General features: G+C 51.0%; 1 long non-coding RNA gene across 1 annotated transcript; it reads right to left on the reverse strand.

The window, feature by feature from the left end:
* Positions 1–1,319: 1,319 nt before the first annotated feature.
* On the reverse strand, positions 1,320–2,881 carry LOC141928977 (uncharacterized). The gene is made up of 2 exons (XR_012624931.1): positions 2,659–2,881; positions 1,320–1,487 (listed from the first exon to the last, which is right to left on the reverse strand). It is a non-coding gene; the product is annotated as an uncharacterized LOC141928977 (long non-coding RNA).
* Between the last annotated feature and the right edge of the window lie 15,505 nt (positions 2,882–18,386).

Below are 18,386 nucleotides of genomic sequence, written 5' to 3' on the forward strand. Positions count from 1 at the left end.
AGCAGCACTCCAGGGTAATACATTAAAAGGAAAGCTCTTCCTAAATCAGCCTTTTTCCCCTAAGACCGGGTTTAGCTATTCCCTAGGTCCCACCCCACGAACTGGGGCAGGCAGAGGCCAGCGTGGCCGTGGCCTGTGCCGCGTTGCTGAAGCTGCCAGCGAGCCAGAGGTGCTGGCTCCTGCAGTCTGAGCACGTCCCCCACAGACCCTGCGCGGAGGCGGTCGCTCGTGAAAGGCTTTCTGTCCCCAAATGACCCCTGCGCGTCTCCGGAGGGCTCGGCTGCAACGATGCCTTCATCCTCCCAATACCTTGAATTTTGGCAGGAAGGGAGACATGCATCTGCGCATACGTGCCGCTGGGAACAATTTTGTCAACAGCACTTTAACATCCAAGTGATTCTCATCGCAGCTGGTACGAGGAGCGCTGGGAACTGCAATAAAAATAGTTTTATAAAATAAATTACCTAGCATTTGCATATACTGTGCATAAAAGCACACACTTGGATGCTGACACTGAAGACTCCCGGGTCCAGGTCTGGTCTGTTAGCAACAAGGAGAATAGTAAACAGTGAAAAAATCCTCTCTCCCTGTTATACCAGATGGCAAACAAGGGCTGGAGCAGAAAACTTAACACTTCTTAATTAAATACCACTTCAGTTCAGAGTCCAACCGGCTCTAGGTCAGTGAACAGAACATCGTCTTTCTCTTGGAGGCGAGGGCCCACTATCTTTCCTAGGGAGGGAGGACCAGGAGCCCGAGAACAGCCAAACCCCTCCTGCAGCCCCGCAGGGCCGGTGGGCAGGATGCACAGCCCGCTCACTCCAGGCTCGCTCTGGGCTCGCTCCGTGCTCACTCTGCACCCTCCACTGGTGGTCCCCAAACCCCTGTCAGCACCTCACCCTGCCTGCATTATTCACCAGTTAACCCACAGCTGTGCCCTCCTCTCTCTCTGTGCCTGCTGGCTGGGATTCTGGGGACACCAGTACTGACGTGCACTGTCAGTGCACCCCAGTTACCCCAGTTAATGCCGGAGGTGGGGCAGCACCGCAGCCACCCCAGCCCAGCGCTGCCTTGACGTACCAGCACCCTTCAGCATAATAAACCACAGAATAGTTCTGCAAAGCAAGGGGCACCCGCCTCACCAAACACCTTGCCCACAGATCCCCAGGAATTCACGCAGAGACCCGTCTCGCACCCCTCTACATCCTGCACCGCTTCTTCTCACCCCACATTTGTGTGCCTCAACAAGAAGGTGTCCCCTGTTCTGCTCCCAGCCCCACACCCCAGGCTGCCCGCGTGTCGGATCTCAGTCCCCAAGCTGCAAGACCACAGACTTATTTATTCTGAATATTAACAGTATAAAACAAATGTATTGCCAAGAAAATCATCACTCTTCCAGCAGCAGCAGCAGGGAGCACAGGTTGCAGCACCAGACAGATAATCAGCAGCTTTTTCAAGCCTGCAGGCTACAGTGAGTAACTTGAAGGCTGAGAAACAAATGAGCCATGATCTTAAGTTATAATTGCAGGCCATGGTATCAAAATCTGCCAGTCTATGGCTGTAAGAGAGCTGGATATGGAAACCTCCCCTGAAACCCCTACGACAGGTCCTCAAACACTCGGGAGTTGCTGAAGGTAGACTTCCATCTATGGAAGCCCTGAGTAAACAATGAGTTGGCCATGCCCGTGCGGCCCCGTGCTAGACACTACACGCAGTCGGGGTGCGAGCTAACACTTACACCCTGGGCTCAGCAGAGCAAAACGAGGGCTCCAGGACTGATGAGCCTTTCAGCCTCCACCATGCTCAGGGACCTTTCAGCACATGTGAGGGGACAAACACAGACCCACTGCAGCTCCCTGTAACCAGAGAACCCACTGTGTGCCCACCCGGCCAGTCCTCCTCCAGCACCGACCCCCCGTACAGAGCTCACCTGGTGTGAGTACCCATGCAGGCAGAAACGCCCAGCTGCTGCCCAGACCCCTCTTCACTCCCGGGGAGGTGGGTTGCTCTAAGGCACCTGCTCTTGACCGAAACCTTGGGTGCTCGCCCATGCTGGGTGACCACAACCAAACACCCCCGCTTGTGATCGCCATGCATGTGGCTTCATTTAGTTTGTATTTAATTTTATTTGTGCTACAGGTCCTCCCTACCCATCATGGCAATGCCTGGATGCCCAGACCGGGTCCCTCTGTGCTGCTGTAATTAATAGATAACAACAATCAGCGTTCATGCCCAGTACCTGCACCACCATGGTGCAATAAAAGCTAACAATAACAGAGTAATTTGGTGAGGCCAGAAAAGCTTTCTAGTTTCCCAGTAGGTGTCTTTGCCAAACAAGCACCAGGCATTCCCCAAAACTCAGGACTGCAGCATCGCCGGTGCCTCTGCCCAGACCACAGAGCTCCGAGGGAAACTGCTCTTCTTCCAGGCCGCTAATAGAATTTTCTTTACTAAACTCCTGAGCGGCGATACATGAGTGCTAACGGCCTGCGAGGGTCTTATACATTATCTGCTTTTTTCATTATTAAAGGACTGCGTGGGTATTTTGGCGGGCTGCCTGTGGAAAAGGCATGGCACATTGCTTCTACCTCCAGGCTTTGGGATATTTAGAGCAGCTCGGCCAGACAAGATGAAAGCAAACACACAAAATATTCTTACCTGGATGCTTTGGATTGCCACTGGTGCCATGCGCTCCAGTTGCCCTATTTCTGTTCCTTTTAAAGAGATCCTTGGCAAAGAGAAAGGTGCACCTTGAAATTGTCCAAAGCTTTCCTGGCTTAAAATAGGAAGGAGAAAAGACAATTTAGTGACTGTTTATTATGGGGGACCCCAGGCAGGGGTGGGGACGCTGGCACGCCGGCTCAGTCCCCGTTTCCTAGAGTTAACACTGGATCTGACTTGGGAAAACCCACATAAACCCACCCTGCAGCCTAACACTGAGATCTCCCAGAGGGCTGCAGCCCCTCAAGGTGCAGGAGCCTCAGTGGTTTGTGATTCTGCAGGGAAAAAAAAAAAATGAGGATTTTTTGGATACGCACTCTTAAAACCGAGAATGGGCATTTTTAAATGCCAAACCTCATAACGAAGGTACGCGAGCAGCATCCTGCAGGAGCCAAGACACCCTGTGTGAGAGACAGCAAGTCCTTTGGTGGTCCAAGAGCAAATGTCACCGTTTCAGTGAGGAAGCACTTATTTGAACAACAGCAAAACCCTTATTTTACAGAATCTTCAATTTCGAAAACAAACTCGCAGTGAGGATTCACTATTTGACTAACGGAAAGCTCTGCAGATGGAGGAGCTGGCTGTGCAGATACCGAGGAATTTACAAAGCAACCTGTTGAAGGCTACATGTGTTCAGTGGAAGGAGAAGGAAGAGTGAATGCAGACCATGTGTGTCGGCAGCGACTGGGGGCTTGGGGGCTTGGAAGTCAAAGGCTCTAAATTTGGACATTACAAGGAGCAAACTCCTTGTCCCCAGCCCCAGCAGGCCCTCTGCAAATGCCAGGATGCTGCTTTGAGACCTGGGATGAGGGAGCTTTGCTGAATTCAAACTCCATTTTGAATGGATCGCCCTGGGAAGGGGGTACAGGAGCCCCTGGCCTCATTGGGGAGAGAACCCCAACCCTGCGTGTGGGATCTCTTTCCCCTCTAATTGCTGCCACGTAGTAGTTTGTTCTCACAAGAGCTTCTCTGTGCTAGTTATTGGTGAGGTGGGAGTCTGGACACATCTGCCTGAAGCCCTCACGGCTCGTAATGCCGGAAGGACGGGAATTCAGATGGTGCATTTCCTGCGGCCTCACCGTATTGATTCTGTGAGTGCAAACATAGGTCTAGACCTGCTCCCACCCTCCGGGCTCTTGGGGACCCCAGGAGCAGCTCCTGGACCAGTGCATCCCCTTGGCTCCCTGCATCCCCCCAGCTCTGTGCATGCCCCCAGCCCCATGCATCCCCCCCCACTGCCTCCAACCTGGCAGCCGAACTGGGCACAGGGATGTTCATCACTGAAGGGGCATGAGCAGGTGACTGTAGCTCAAATGCCACCTCTCAGGTGACAGGGTACGCAGCTCCAGGACCGGTGTGCCCTGCCCAATGCCAGGGTGTGCAGGATATGGGAGCCTTCCCAGGCTGCCGGTCCCACACAGGCACCATCCTGCAGGTGCTGAGCTCCCCGCAATGCCCCCGCACTCCCAGTCCTGCCTGTGCCAGTCAAGGGCGCTCAGCACCTTGCAGGAACAGCCCCTCTGGAAAGCTCGGGGTTAAGAGCATCCCATTCAAAAGACTTTTTGCTAAAAAACAACATTATTTACAGCTCCTACCTTCTCAAGGGTAAATTTGCAGCCGCATCATTAAGCACAGACAAAAGCCTCTAACCAGGCTGGGGCAGGGGTATTCACAGCCCAGCCAGGAGGGAGCTTGGGGGGAGACCTGATCTCCCCATGAATACGAACCTGGGGTGGCCACATGCCCTGGTGCTGGAATCGTGGTGAAAAGTGAAGCATCCCAGAGTGGCCTCGGCCTCTGGAGCCACGCGGGGCTGAGCTGACCCCATCACTGCTGCCTGCCCACCGTGACATGGAAACCTATTAACCGTCTGGCTGGCAGATACCCGTTAGCTGAAAGGGAGACAGACCCAGAAAAACCAACATCACGCCCCCTGGGCCTGCCACCCTTTCTTTCATTAGCCATCCCGGGCATCCCTCCCCACTTGCAGGCACCCTTCCAGTGGGTGCCCACTGAAATCCAGCATTTATGGATGGGGAAAGAGGAGCCAGGAGTTTCCCAACTTCTTTGGAGGGACAGTTTCTCATTTCTGCCAGCAGTAATTGAGGAGCATTTATCAGATGGAATAAACTGGCAGTTCCTTTAGTGGTGACAAAAATGGGATATCCTTCCAGCTGCAGGCTTGAGCATCACGCTGCAGGGCTGTGAACGTCCTCCCCAGCCCAGCCCCACCGTGGAGGGGCTTGGGTGAGCTCCTACCCTCCTTCCTCTTTTTGCATGGAAGGAGAGTGGAAGGAGAGATTGCATCCCTTTTCCCAGGGCAGTCCGGAGAGACGGTGGTTATATTATGTGACAAAGAGCCACTGCACCTCCCTGCAAAATGATGTGCTGTTAAAACTCCGGTTAATTCTTGCATTCGACCTTCATAGCATAATCTGGCTAATGTGGTTCGGGGGCTGAGCAAACCCCATCTCCCTGCACATAATTCAATAACGGTTTGAAGAGCGAGATCCTCAGATGCTTATGTTGTCATGGAATCCATGAAATAAGATTAATCGAGGCAGAGGAAAAGAAAGTGAGAAATCAGAGCCTAGTTGGGGAGGATAAGAGGAGCTGAGGAGGATTGCCATTGAATACCAATAGCACTCTCATCTGAAGATCTCCAGACCTCTTAAGACACAGAGAGTCTTGCTACTCCTTCGCAGGAGGAGCGGCATGTCAGTCTGTGCAGGGTCTCCAGCAACAATTCACAGGTCAGGCACTTCTCTGGGAACAGAAAAGGTACTAGAAAATGGTCTGAATTATTTCCGTTTCATGCCAGCCCGCGGAGCCCCGGGGTGCAGATGCAGCTCCTGCTTGGGTCCTCGGCTGGGGCAGAGCCCCCGTGCGCTGCCCACAGCGCCTCACCTGGTCAATCCAGCCTTGATTAACTGCATTAATTAGGGGAACACGGGAAACTCAGGGATGAGAAACGCTATAAATCTCCTCCTGTGAAGAAGAAAATAATACTTGAATTGATTTTTGGTGGCTGGGGAGCAATCTGCAGAGCAAAGGGCCCTGCTCCAATGGCCACCTGAAACAAGGGGCACGTCTCACCCACGAGGAGCTCTTCCCCTCCAGTTAATGGAAGAGCATCAATTTGTCTGTACCTGGGGCTAGAAGAGTAGATAATGCCCTGCACGTGCTTCTCCAGCTCCATCACCACCAAAGCACCGGCCAACGTAATGCAGCAGCATCTTGCACATCTATTTTCCACACCTCTTTCTCTGGGCTTTGGTGATTCCCTGGAGAATTGAAGGGATCCTGCTCCAGACTGTGGAGTACAGACAACAGAAAGGTGCATTTCTGTAGGTAAAATTAGGATGCTCGGATTCAAATGGGATCCCTGAGTTGTCACCATGAGCTGTGACCCAGCCACTTCCCCCAGCACCAACATGCATTACCACCCTCAAAATAATTTCCAGGGCACCTGAGCGCTGCTGAACTGCATCAAGACAAATTCTGGTATGCGAGCTAATCGCGGAAGGCAGCACTAAATCAAACCCACTGCTCTTGTTACGTATCGGAGGTGGAACTGAGCCATAACGTTTGGGTATGGATTTGTACAGTCCCTAATTCAGGGGTGGGTTGAATTTCATTCATATCCCACCTGACACACAAGCATTGGGTGGCTGGTTTTCCGGGAGGTGGGAAAAAACAGAAAGCATTTTAAAAGGAAGGAGAACAACTTTCTTTTTAGGCCTCCTTAACGTTGATCTGAACGCAGAAATCACTCCAGAGATCATTTAGACATGCTTAGCTGATAATTTAGCTTATAATTAAAAAATGATTTATTGACATAAGCTTTAGTGGAAGAAGATGTTAGAGTTTCATGTTAAATCTATAAAAGTCCTCATTCACATCCTTTAGACTCGAGGATTATTTATAACAAGCCCTTATACCTAGAGGAGTGGGGTGAGAATAAAATCTCTGTACCTGCTCCGTTTCTCCCGTGGGGATAAATCCTTCTCAGTTAATTCTCAGACAGGATAGGACCTGGGGAATTACTTCAGCTTCACACTTCATGCACGCTCTTCCCCAGTTTGTCAGGATTTCCTTTGCTCATCAGAGGAGGCAAACCCGAGAATCTCACCTCCCTGCGTTGGGGTCAGCACGGCACAACCCAGCTGAACCTGCTAAGGGCAGAGATAAGATCAGATGGTGCAAGCAGGGACAAAAAGAGGCAGGGAGGGACTTGATGAAACAAACTTTGCTACATGCCACCAGGAAGGAGGGCTTGCCCATCCTTCAGAGCACGCAGCTCCTAACCCAGCAGGCCGGCAGCTGCGCAGGGCAGAACTTCATGGTGCTTAATATCATCATAAAGTATCTAGATGGTGGGATCTGTGCACCCGGAGGAAGTTTGCTCACGATACCAAAGCCTTGGGTTTGCTCAGCCTTGAGAAGAGAAGGCTCCGGGGAGAACTTATCACCATGTTCCAGTATTTAAAGGGTGGCTACAAAGGAGATGGAGATTCCCTTTTACAAGGAGTCCCATGGAAAAGACGAGGGGTGATGGTACAAGTTACTCCTGGGGACATTCCCATTGGGCACAAGAGGAAAATGTTCCACACTGAGAACCATCAGCCCCTGGAATAATCTCCCCAGGAAAGTGGTGGATTCACCAACATTGGACCCTTTTAAGATTCAGCTGGACCGGGAGCTGGACCGTCTTGTCTAGGCCAAACTTTTGCCGGAAAGGTTGGACCAGCTGATCCTTGAGGCCCCTTCCAACCCGCTATTCTAGGACTCTATGATTCTGTGATGTTTAAAAACTCAGTTTTTTATCTTCAGGGAGTGCAAGACTGGGAAAGGACTTCAGGGAGACATCCAGTCTGCCCCAGGACTTTCCACCTGCACCAGCATGACCCAAAGCTGGTGGAGATGCTGAAGACCTGGTCCTGACGGAGACCCTCCTGCTCACGGAGGAGGGCAACTCTTCCCATTTCCCCCAGCATTTGAAAATATCACATCAAAATGAAGGTGAAACATGGAATACCTACAGCTGTGAGCAAAATATTTACCATCCTGTGCCATGCTGAAGCGGGCAGTGGCTGCGGCAGGAGGAGGTGCCCTGGGGATCTGCTGCTGTGTCCATATGGCGTCCAAGAAAAGCATTTTGCTCTGCCCAGCCCCGACCCTGAGCTCCGGCCGTCCCCCAGCGACAGCCCCTTGGCTGCAGGAAGATGACAATTAGAACAAACATCTTTTGCAAGATAAGGAAAAATGTTGTTTCCTGCAGAGTTCACCACAGAGTCTGCTCTTGGCAAGGCCGGCAGAAATCCAGGGAAATGCTGTTGATCACAGCAAAGTTACTCCTTTTTCCTTTTTTAACAGTCATTTTAGGTCAAAGTCTTTCTTTGTGTGCTCTAAATACGCTCTGTCAACAGTGGTGATGCAAGCAGGAGAGATCGCACGTGATGGCCTTCTGCTAAGCAGCTCTGTGTTATTTTACTCAACATTTACTCTGCGTGGTGCCCACAAACCCACCTGATGGGAGAAGGTAAATATTTCCTGAGCTGACGCTCTCCCAGAGGAATGCTTGCACATCACTCAGCTATGCTGGAAATGAGTCACCTTTCAAATATTTGCTTTATCTTACCTTACCATATAATTACCATCTCGACTCCCCCACCAATTTTATTTTGTGAGCAGTTAAATAGTTGGCTTTAAACTCACGACGGAGGCAGTGAAGCCTGAAAATGATGAAGAAGTGGGCATGCTGCAGGAAGGCAGTGCCCGGACTACAGTTTCCATCACGCGCTTTCCCCTGTCCCCGATCCCAGCCTTGCTCCGAGCCGGTGGCATCCCAAAACCTGCCTGAAAGCTGAGATAAAACTTCTGAGCTCCCATCCGGGGGACGCCCTGCTCGCCCCTCTGCAGCGACAGCAACCCTCCTCATCCCCCTTGTTGGAAAAGTTGTAATCTAAACAGCCCGTAGTAGAGAATTATATAGTTTTAATTAGTATTTAATTTAGATTGGAGAAGATAACTATTATATGTTTACTAAATATCAATTAATTATTTAAGATATATTTGTCGCAGCTCACAACAATGTAATTGATGTGTATCAGGCCTCTGTTAAACCTTAATAAACACGTGCTTTTAGCCAACAATCAGCTTTTAAAGTGTAATAACTATTCTACGAGATGAAATTAAAAGATTAGCCAGAGTGGGTGTGTGATTCTGTGCTGGGTGAGGGAGCCGAGCAGCGGAGGGGCCGGGAAGTGACATCCCTTGGTCCCCCTGCGTCTCCGTCAGCATCCCCACCCAGCACCGGGTGGTCCGGGATGTCCTGAGCATCGTTCTCAGCCGGGAGCACTCAGACGTCCTGTGTGTTAAAGGCAGTCAAGTGTGAGGCAGAATATGAAACCGATGCTCGATCAGCACTATGTGGATGAGAGGGGACTGTCACAAACAATGACTTTCTTTATCCCTTTGCGTTTTGTTCCCATGGCATGAAGGTCAGGAGGAAAGTAGATTTATTAAAGCATAAACAAACTGCATAAATGTTTATGGTAATTCCACTTCCGTTAAAAATACCGGTTATTTTTAAAGCTACTTTAAATTATCTCCTTTCTAATGAAAACTCACATGTAATCTGTTAGTGAGGGATGTCTGTTGAACCATGAATTATTCAAAGAAGTCTCTGTTCTGTTATCTGGAGTCTCTGGAGATTATTCCCACCATTGTCCGTTGTGATGGGTCATTATGCACTCTGTGAATTTAATCTTTTAGGCTATCCAGCAGCACAGAAAAAATGTATGAATAACAATTTTCCTGTAATAACCTTCAACTAACCTTTCAACCGGAGTGAGTAATTCCAATCCTATTTTCACATCAATAGAAGAGTCAAAGCTAGGCAATTATCTCTTATCTGTTCCATAACCCTCCCCCTTTAATTTTTAAAAAGGATGTTAAAGTACTTACTGGAGGCAAGAAGAAGAAAGGAGGCTGGAATGAAGTATGGGCAAATTTTGATGAACAGTGATAGGGGTGCGGTTTAGATAATTATTAATTTCTCCCTCCCCCCTCCCATTTTGTCACATTCCTCTGTTCCCAGTAGCACACCAGTTGACTCACCCATGTCCCTACTGGGGCAGGGGGAGGACCACCCCTCCAAACCCGTGGTTACCCCCTTTTTGCCCTTGATCTGCATGGGAAATGTCACTGAGTGGGTGCAGCCCGGCTGCTCCCAGTCACCAATGGCTCTGATGGACCCGGGCTGACGTCGGTTTGGCTTCTGGGGTGCACAGGTGGCTCTTTTGAGGGGTAACAGAGCCCAAATCCACTCCCCAGCATCCCCCAAACCCCAACCTCACTTTCTGGGGATTGCAATGCAGAGGCGAATCGGACACGTGCCCCACGAGAGGTGGCATGTGGGCTCTGGCCACCCGTGGGACCAGCCCCCTGCCAGCAACCCGGGTGAGGGTTACCTGGAGGCGCTGGCATCCCCAGGGGGGTCCTCGGGGGGGATGTGAATTTGCAGGGAGGTTTCAGGCAGCAGTAAGGAAGTGCTGGTGAAATCCCTGTCTGTTTGGATTTCAGTTTGCTCGGTTGGGCACCGCACCAGCCATGTTTGAAGGTCAGAGGTTTGTGATGATAAGCCAGGAATGAGTAAGCTGATTGCCAGCCTCCAACTCTCTGGTGGGAATTTGTATCGACTGAACTCCAGAAAAAAACCTCTCCAAGGCTCAGGAAGGGACATTTTATCAGCGAGGGAGGCTCAGCTGGGGGTAGGAGCTGTGGGGTGGGCACTGAGACCTCCCCGTTCTGGCCCTGTTCCAGAGCTCTGCGGGTCTGGAGAAGGCAGGAGAAAAACCGAGGGGGGAGAAAAGCCCAGGCACAGCTCTGGCCCCCAAGCAGCACCCATCTCCCTGCTCCTAACCCTCTCGCCCAGTCCGGTATGGGAGGAAAAGGATAACAACCCCCCTGCTGCTGCGGGGCAGCATCCCCGGCACACCCTGGGGAGTTTAGGGATGCTGATGTCTCACCTTATCTTTTTATCTTTTATCTGCCTATCTAATCTCTGCTCACAAGGTGTTTTAGGATGAAACCCTTCATGCAGCGCCGAAAGGAGTGGTGCAGTGGTGCCGGCACAGTCCTGAGGCAGCCATGCAGCCCTGTCATGTGTCCCCACCAGCCCAGGCTCACTCACTCTGAGCCCTTTCCCCCAGGAAAACCCACCCTGCTAAGCCTCTGCGAGACCCCGCAGCAGACACGGATGGTGCTGCACAACTGCCCCATGCCTGGCACCTTCCCGTCACAGATGGAGGGACCTCTCTGGAGTGAACACCCCAAAACACCTCGGGGTGCTGTATGCTTCAGAGCCCCCCATGCTGAGCAGCTCCATCTCGTGTACCTGCACCCCACACCGCAGCTGTACAAACAGACCAGCCCCGAGATCTGCACCTCCAGTCCTCTCCATCTCGACAGGGATTTCTGATGTGACTTTGGTGTTGGAGAAACATGGAACATCTGCTTTGAATTAAAAGGCCTGGGGGTTTCAAGGTCAAGGCTGCAGCACGGGCAGAGCTGCCTGTCCTGCCTGGGCCAGATTGGCCCCCTGTTAAAATGTGGATTATTACACATACACAGACATATATGCGTATACACACAGAACAAGAGTTGCAACCTGGCAGAGCCTGTGCGTGCCCTGGCCTCAGCTGTCATTGTTGCGAACACAACAGCATCCATCAATGCAAATCCCCTTCCCCAGTAAGTGTATAAAATTGCCCTATTTGCACTTGCTATTTCCTTCAGGAACAGAAATATCGCTGGAGTAATCTCGGCCGGATTGCCAGCACTGTGCTGCAGAAGGATCACATTTGAAAGTCTAATGACGGACATATTCCTCCTAATCAGAACAGTAATTTCATGGGCAAAACACCCCATTGTTTTGCAGAGAATGGCAACCAGGAAACAAGAATGCTGCACTAAACATTAATTGTATCAGTGCCCAGGCATTTAAGAGAGCAGGGACTCCTCAGAGCAACACACACCCCAGTTTTTGGGACAGTTGTCTTTAAGAGCCCTGGAAGTGGATGAGAAGGCTGATCTGCCGCCAGCTGGCAGGCTGGCGCGCTCCGGATAAATGCAGGCTATTGTTCAGGGCTTTTACAACAGCACCATCAAGCAAAGAGGAAAGAATAAAAAATAAAAATGAAAAAAAAAAAATCAGCTGGCAACGCAGAGGTGAGGGCAGGAACAGGGATGCTCAGTGCATGGGGCTGGCAGGCAGCACGGCCTAGTGCTGGGATGCCCGAGCTGCCCTTTGCCACGCATCCCGCTGGCAGCCCAGCCACTGGCCGCATCCTGCCTGGCCCAGGGACGTGGCCAGTGCCCCTTGCCAGCAGGCAACCCCACGGGGAGCTGGCTGTTCTTCTCCAGACCCAGGGAGCACCGGCTACGCACGCTATAAATCAGGATAGGAAATCAATGCCTGGCTCGCTGGGGAAGGTTAACAGTCAGACCTTGTTTTGGGGGAAATTCTTTTAACATGAGCTTCCCCAGCAGTGCATCTGTGCAAACTGCCCAGGCTTTGCCCGTACATGGCCAGGCGCAACCGTCCCCCCAGCCCCGACACAACCAGAGCGGAGCATCCCGGCACACGGCAGCAGATTGTGGTAGAGCTGACCTGTTTATTCTCTGTATTGCAAGCGCTCCCAAGTTCACGCCGCTTTAAGCCGATTAGAGATGGGTAGGTGTTGCTCAAATGCACTTGCTGCGCGTGTCCCGACATGTCTGCTGCACCGTAACGCCTGTCTGGCCAGCAGAAATGTTTGAGCGGCGCTGGCCAAGTCTCTATAAATTACTTCTTAGTCACCCAGACTAAGATCTCCGTGCCACATCTCAAAAATAGCTGTAGGCTGAGAACAGACTTCTAAAAAGCAATTAAAAAGACCCAGAAAGTAAACAGAGCAGGGTGAAAACTGAGAAGTCTCCGAAGTCAGAGATCTGCTGGGTCTGCTCATAAATGCCATGCAATTTTCTATCGAGGGGTTTGAAAATAAATCAGGGCACTTATGAAGAGCTCGGCGAAGTGCATTTGTCATGCTGGACGTTCCTGGGCTCTCAACAGGAGAGTGGCTGTGCAGGCAAGTCGCCGGCTCACCGGTGGAGCAGGCAGAAACGTCTCCATCCCCCGCAAAGGCAGGCATGGGCAGACCCCAGCCCTGCAAACCCACCAGCCTTGACAGAGACTTGGCACGAGGCCCCCAGCAGCATTTACAAGACCCCCCCTCTTGCAGGTGACCCAGCAGCTGGTGATCCGGAGGAGGAAGCATCACTTCCCAAAGACCTGAGGAGCATCTTATCACTTGATCACTGATCAAAGCCCTTCCCAAAGACTGGAGGAGCATCTGGGCTCCCAGAGATGTCATGAGCAAGCCCGTGTGTCGAGCAGCTGTGCCACATCTGCACTGTCCCCCACGGGTGGGCACCGAGCTCTCCCCATGGCCTCCACCGCTTCCTTTGCCCTGGGACCCAGCAAAGGACTCTCCGTGCAGATCTCACCAGTTGGTATTTCTGGACTCCTCAAACATGAACTCGCACAAATACTAATGTTGGATCGAGATCCAGCACTTGTGCTGTAAAATTATGCCCTATCAACAACTCTGCTTCCTCCAGAGGAATATAGTATGTGGTTTAATGACTCCAGTTGGCTTTAAAGCCTGAAACACAATTGTGCTGCCTGTGGCCAAATTTCCACTCAGACGATTTTTAAAAGTGCAGTCTCACATCTAGGCTTATGGATGTCTGGACGCTTGTCCTCAAAGTCCCCATGGGAGCTGACAACCAGTGCCTTGAGTGCTCATCGGGGTCACTCGAAAGGTGCCAGCCCCCACCGTGGCCGGGTGCTCCGCAGATGCAGCGGAAGATGCACTGGGCAGCACCAGGGCACGGCAGCATCCACCACGGTGCCATGGAGAGCACCAGGTGACATCCCAATGGGTCCCAAAGATTGGACCACGGTGCATGGTCCTGCCCATTGAGATCTGCCTGGGCTGGGGGATGCCATCAACACACGCACCTACTTTCCACTTGGGTGGAGGGAAAGAAACCACCCTGGAAGAGTCTCTGAGCAGAACAACAGGGTGATCTCGTGGTGGGGAGTTATTTTGGGATCAGGGAAGGCTGGTGAGTGCCTGGCCAAAGGTGTGGCTCTGCTGCAGGTGAGACCCATGGGTGGCACAGATGAGCAGAAACTGTTAAAGCTCCATTTTGAGGCCACCTTCGCCCACCTGCCCCGCCGCCAGGGTGAAGAGCAGAGTGTTGCCCCGTCCCTCTGCACCACTGAGAGATGGAGAGGTGCCCACCACCGAGCCCCACCCCATGGTCCCCTGGCCGGGGGGCCCCACCATGCCCCCTTTTCCCTGTTTCGCAGCAGCAGTGGCAATCAGAACCAGAGCCAATGCCCCCCTCCCTTCTCTAATTCCATCTTCCCCATCGAATTGCAGAGCAAAATGCCCAAACCACTTTATTCCCGGGTCTGGCAGTGGAGAGCAGGAACTAATTTGCCAGCACGTCTCCTCACCGATCCATCCCGCTTGCTCTAGTGGTGACGGAGGCTGGGGCAGAGCAAACACTAATGAGGCAGTGAAGACAAACATTTTGTCAGCGCTGACAAAGGTGAGCTGTTATTAAAGCAAAAAAAAAAAAAGAAAAAAGAAAAAAAATTAATTGGGACAGCTTCCAAACGAGCCGTTGCGATGAAAGAGAGGGCGCAGCGGGGAGGCAGGTGTACTTACCCGCCGAACGAGAGCCATCTAAAGCCGACTGCAAGCAGGTAATTTTAGAGACAATGATTTAGAGCAAAGCACAGAGAGGATTTCGGAAACCATGGTACCGGGTCCCCACGGTGCTCATTAAGGTTGTACAGATTGCATTTCCCATCTCCCCGCTAGCCCTCCAAAGTGCCTGTTATTAATTCATAAAAACATTGCAAGAGTGATTGAATCCAATGATTACTGGAGCAGGCAAACACAAGAGATGGTAAAATATTCTGTCTCTCTCTATCAAGGCTCTCTGAGCACAAAAAAAAGGGGAAAAAAAAAAAAGTGTTGTGAAATATTAATCAGAGCTGTTTGCCCCTGGGCAGAAAGCGGGGAACCGTGCAATCAATGTAGCGCGAGCTTTCCCAGTGACATCTATTTGAGAAGCTGATTACTGTGGGTAAACATAACTAAATATTCTGGATCTTTGGATTTCACCTCTAGTGTCGCCACTAAAATCCGATTCCCTTATCATCCCTCCGCAGGCGCGGCCCTGGGGGAATCCGGCAGCGCTGCTCCTGCTGCAGCTGGAGGAGGGGGGAGCGGGGGGACAGGGTCTGATACGGATTGCTTCAATTGCATTATAAACATTAGCTGGGGGGATGAGTGCATGAAAGACGTTGCAGGAGCCCTTGGCAGACCAGCGGATTTATTGCCTGCTAGGATCCCTGAAAGTGTAACTAATGGATTGAAGACACATAGGGAGTGCAAACAATTAATAGAAAATTAAGAGAAAGTGGCGTATTGGCGTCGTTGCAGCCAGATCTGGAAGTGCCGTCCTGCGGGGCCAGCATGGATGCACCGATGTCCCCCGGCTGCCCAGACAGTGGAGGGCAGGCCCAGGACGCTGACGCCACCCCCAGCGATAACCCCACGCTCCTAATGAATCTCCCACCACTAAGGTTGCTGTTAATTAGCTATGTAGTCTAATCTAATTGTTTCAAATATAATTGAATTTAATAGAACTCTCCACATCGGTGTTTCTCCGAGGCTGCCTGCAGCGGACGGGCTCTGGCAGCACACCCGGGCACCGGTGGACATCAGCTGGCAGGGGTGCGTGGTGCTGCCTGCGTGCAGGCAGAGCAGGCAGGGTGCTGCCCACATCCCCACACATTGACAATTTGCCTTGTCCTGCCTTTCCACCAACATTGCCTTTCCACTTATTATTTTTTCCCCGGCTTGTCTATCATCTCCCAAAAAGCAGAAAACTTTGGCCTGAGAAAACGTTTTTCCAGCAACCAAAAATATCATGGTGTCAGTTTTTTAAGAAAACCTCCCAAATTCTCAATAGAAGAAAGAGCTGAAGAGAAATTATTTTCTCACAAAGCCATTTTTCTTTGGAAAAAAACTTCAGTAAAATTTTCAACTGGTTCTTGTTCTCAGGAAGCTGTTAATTACTTGTCATGCACTTCTAAAATAATTCTCTCCTCTTCCAACCTCCGCAGAGCCCTGGCCCACACAGGCTCTTCTTCCCCCACCGCTTGAAATGTCTCCACGCAGCCAAAGCAAATGACTCCGGGAGCGTAACATGCATCTCTCCCAGATGTTCAGGCATTAAAACAAGCATTAGGAAATGTGTGCGAGAGTGATGATGGACTCCTTTCATTGTCAGACTTTCCTGGCTTGGCAATAACACTGGGGCTGGCGCTGATACGATGGCCGAGAAGCTGTAAGGATGTTGATGGAGCGGTGCGTGAGCACCAGCCGTTTCCAGGAATACTTTTGCTAAATGTGGTGTTTTGCTTTCAACTGGGCTGTCTCAGATGAGGAGGGCTTTCCCAGAGCAGAGAGGTCCTCAAAAAGCAGCAGGCAGGGCTGCAGCTCTGCATTGCCAGGCAGGCAGTGCTGCCTGGAGCCCCGGCTTGCACCCACCTCTGCTCCGCAAATTAATTTCTGTGCAAGGCTTCCTTCTGCCTGGGGAGCGAGGGATACCTTGGGGCGTGCTGCCCTCTCAGGGAAGAGCTTTTTTTTCCCTCTTTTTCTCATTTATGATGGGCAAACTTCTCTTGCCAAGCTGTGAACCCCAAAGCACGCAATCAAAATGCACAAATTTACAAAGCCCGAACAACCTACTCACTCTGGGTGTACGTAATCCATCCAAAATACATACACGCTTTTTTCTTTTTTGCTTTGGGGTGAATTTTTCATGGACTTACAGCCATGAAAACTGAACTCTCCTTAACCAAAGTTCATATATAACCTACTTATTATCACACCATAACTTCCCTCCCGTTGCCCACCTGGTATGAGTAACTTTTCCCCATACTCATGTAATCATGACTTTCTTTTTCTGACCCCTCTACTCTCCCTGTACATACATTGCTCTCCAATTCATTCCAGTCCTGAACCATCTGAGGCCAATATCACCCCAAGACGTGCACTGCTTGCAAGCACTGCTAGGTTGCTTCTATCCTTTGACACCAGCTCCCTGGAGCAGGCCCTTCCCCTGGTCCTCCATCCTCCAGTGAAGTCTGAACAGTCACACACAGATATAAAATTCCCACCCTGACACCAGCATCTTCAGCCTTCCTGGGTTTCCCTGGGCTGCCTTGGGTTTGGGCTCATTCTTAATGTTTTCATGCAACAAGTTCATGGGGGGTTGGACAGTCCCTCCATCCCCAGCAGACGCAGTGGAGGGACCAGGCCAAGACCTGCAGCACCCATTTAATCCACTGCGGTAGCCTGAAAACAAGCCTGAAAACATCTTTATCAAGGTATCTCAGAGCATCTCTCTTTCTGCTGAGGGGTTCAAATCCTGCAATGCTCGGCCAGGCAGCTGTGAAGCACTTTGTGTTTCCTAGCAGAGAAGTGCACATTTTATACACAAAAATTTGTACACTTAAGTCCCATTAGAAGACAATTCTGAAATGTGAAAAGCAGCATTATGTTTATGCAACAATAAAATTAAAAATTTGGAGCAGTAAATAGAGATGGGATGATCTCAAGAGGGTTGGACATTAAGTCCAGTTCAGCTAAGTGCTTGGATGATTTAAACCACTTTTGTGTACAAAACTGGGCTGGGGAATCCCAGGGGAACCCGTGTGAAAACTTTCGCCTGCCCTGAATTTCAGTGGACAAGCGAGAACGACCCTTCCTGTGGTGGTTCAGTGTTTTTCATGCCAGGTCCCTGAAGAAAACAGGAAACGTGGAATCAGATGGAAAGAAGTCAGCCACATTTTTGACCTAATAAAAAGGCTTTTTTCAACGACCAGGCAAAATGATCTGGAGTTTCCCCTTATCCTAGTCATACAGATCCTGCAGTATCCCCCGTGACAGTGCAGGGAATGGGACAAAATACCTAAAAACAGCCAATGCCAATGGGTCAGACATGGCTTGCAGCCTTGGGCGGAGAACAGGGGCTCTCAGGAAATAAGCCCAGAGCAGTTCTTAGTCTTGGCTTTACAGCCAAAGCCCTCAGCAGGGCAAGTACCCATCCGTGCCGCCACAGGGACGGCCAAGGCAATGTCCCGTTTCCAGCCTGAACCCTGAGTGCAGGAGAGCGGAGCCACCCCCCAGTACAGCCTTGTACCCACAGCTGCAAAGGGACTGATTTGAATAACGATGCTCATTTACATGCATCTCCAAATTACTCACACACATGGTTTTTCCCCTCTCCTGCAAGCTGAGCTGGCAGCACAGGAACGAGCTCATGGCTGCCCATTGGGGCTCCCCAAGCTCAGAGCAGAGATGGGTGGAGGGGACAATTCCTTGGGACTTGTTTGAGCAGCACCAGACCTGTTGCTGTTGGCCAACTATGACTTTCTCAAAGGAAAAAGAACAAAAAAGCCCAACCCCCGAATATGCTCCTTGGCTCACCATCGCTTACCACTTCTGTCACTTTGAATCTCAGGA

The sequence above is a fragment of the Strix aluco genome, chromosome 12, assembly GCF_031877795.1.
Source record: "Strix aluco isolate bStrAlu1 chromosome 12, bStrAlu1.hap1, whole genome shotgun sequence".
Taxonomy (NCBI): Eukaryota; Metazoa; Chordata; class Aves; order Strigiformes; family Strigidae; genus Strix; species Strix aluco.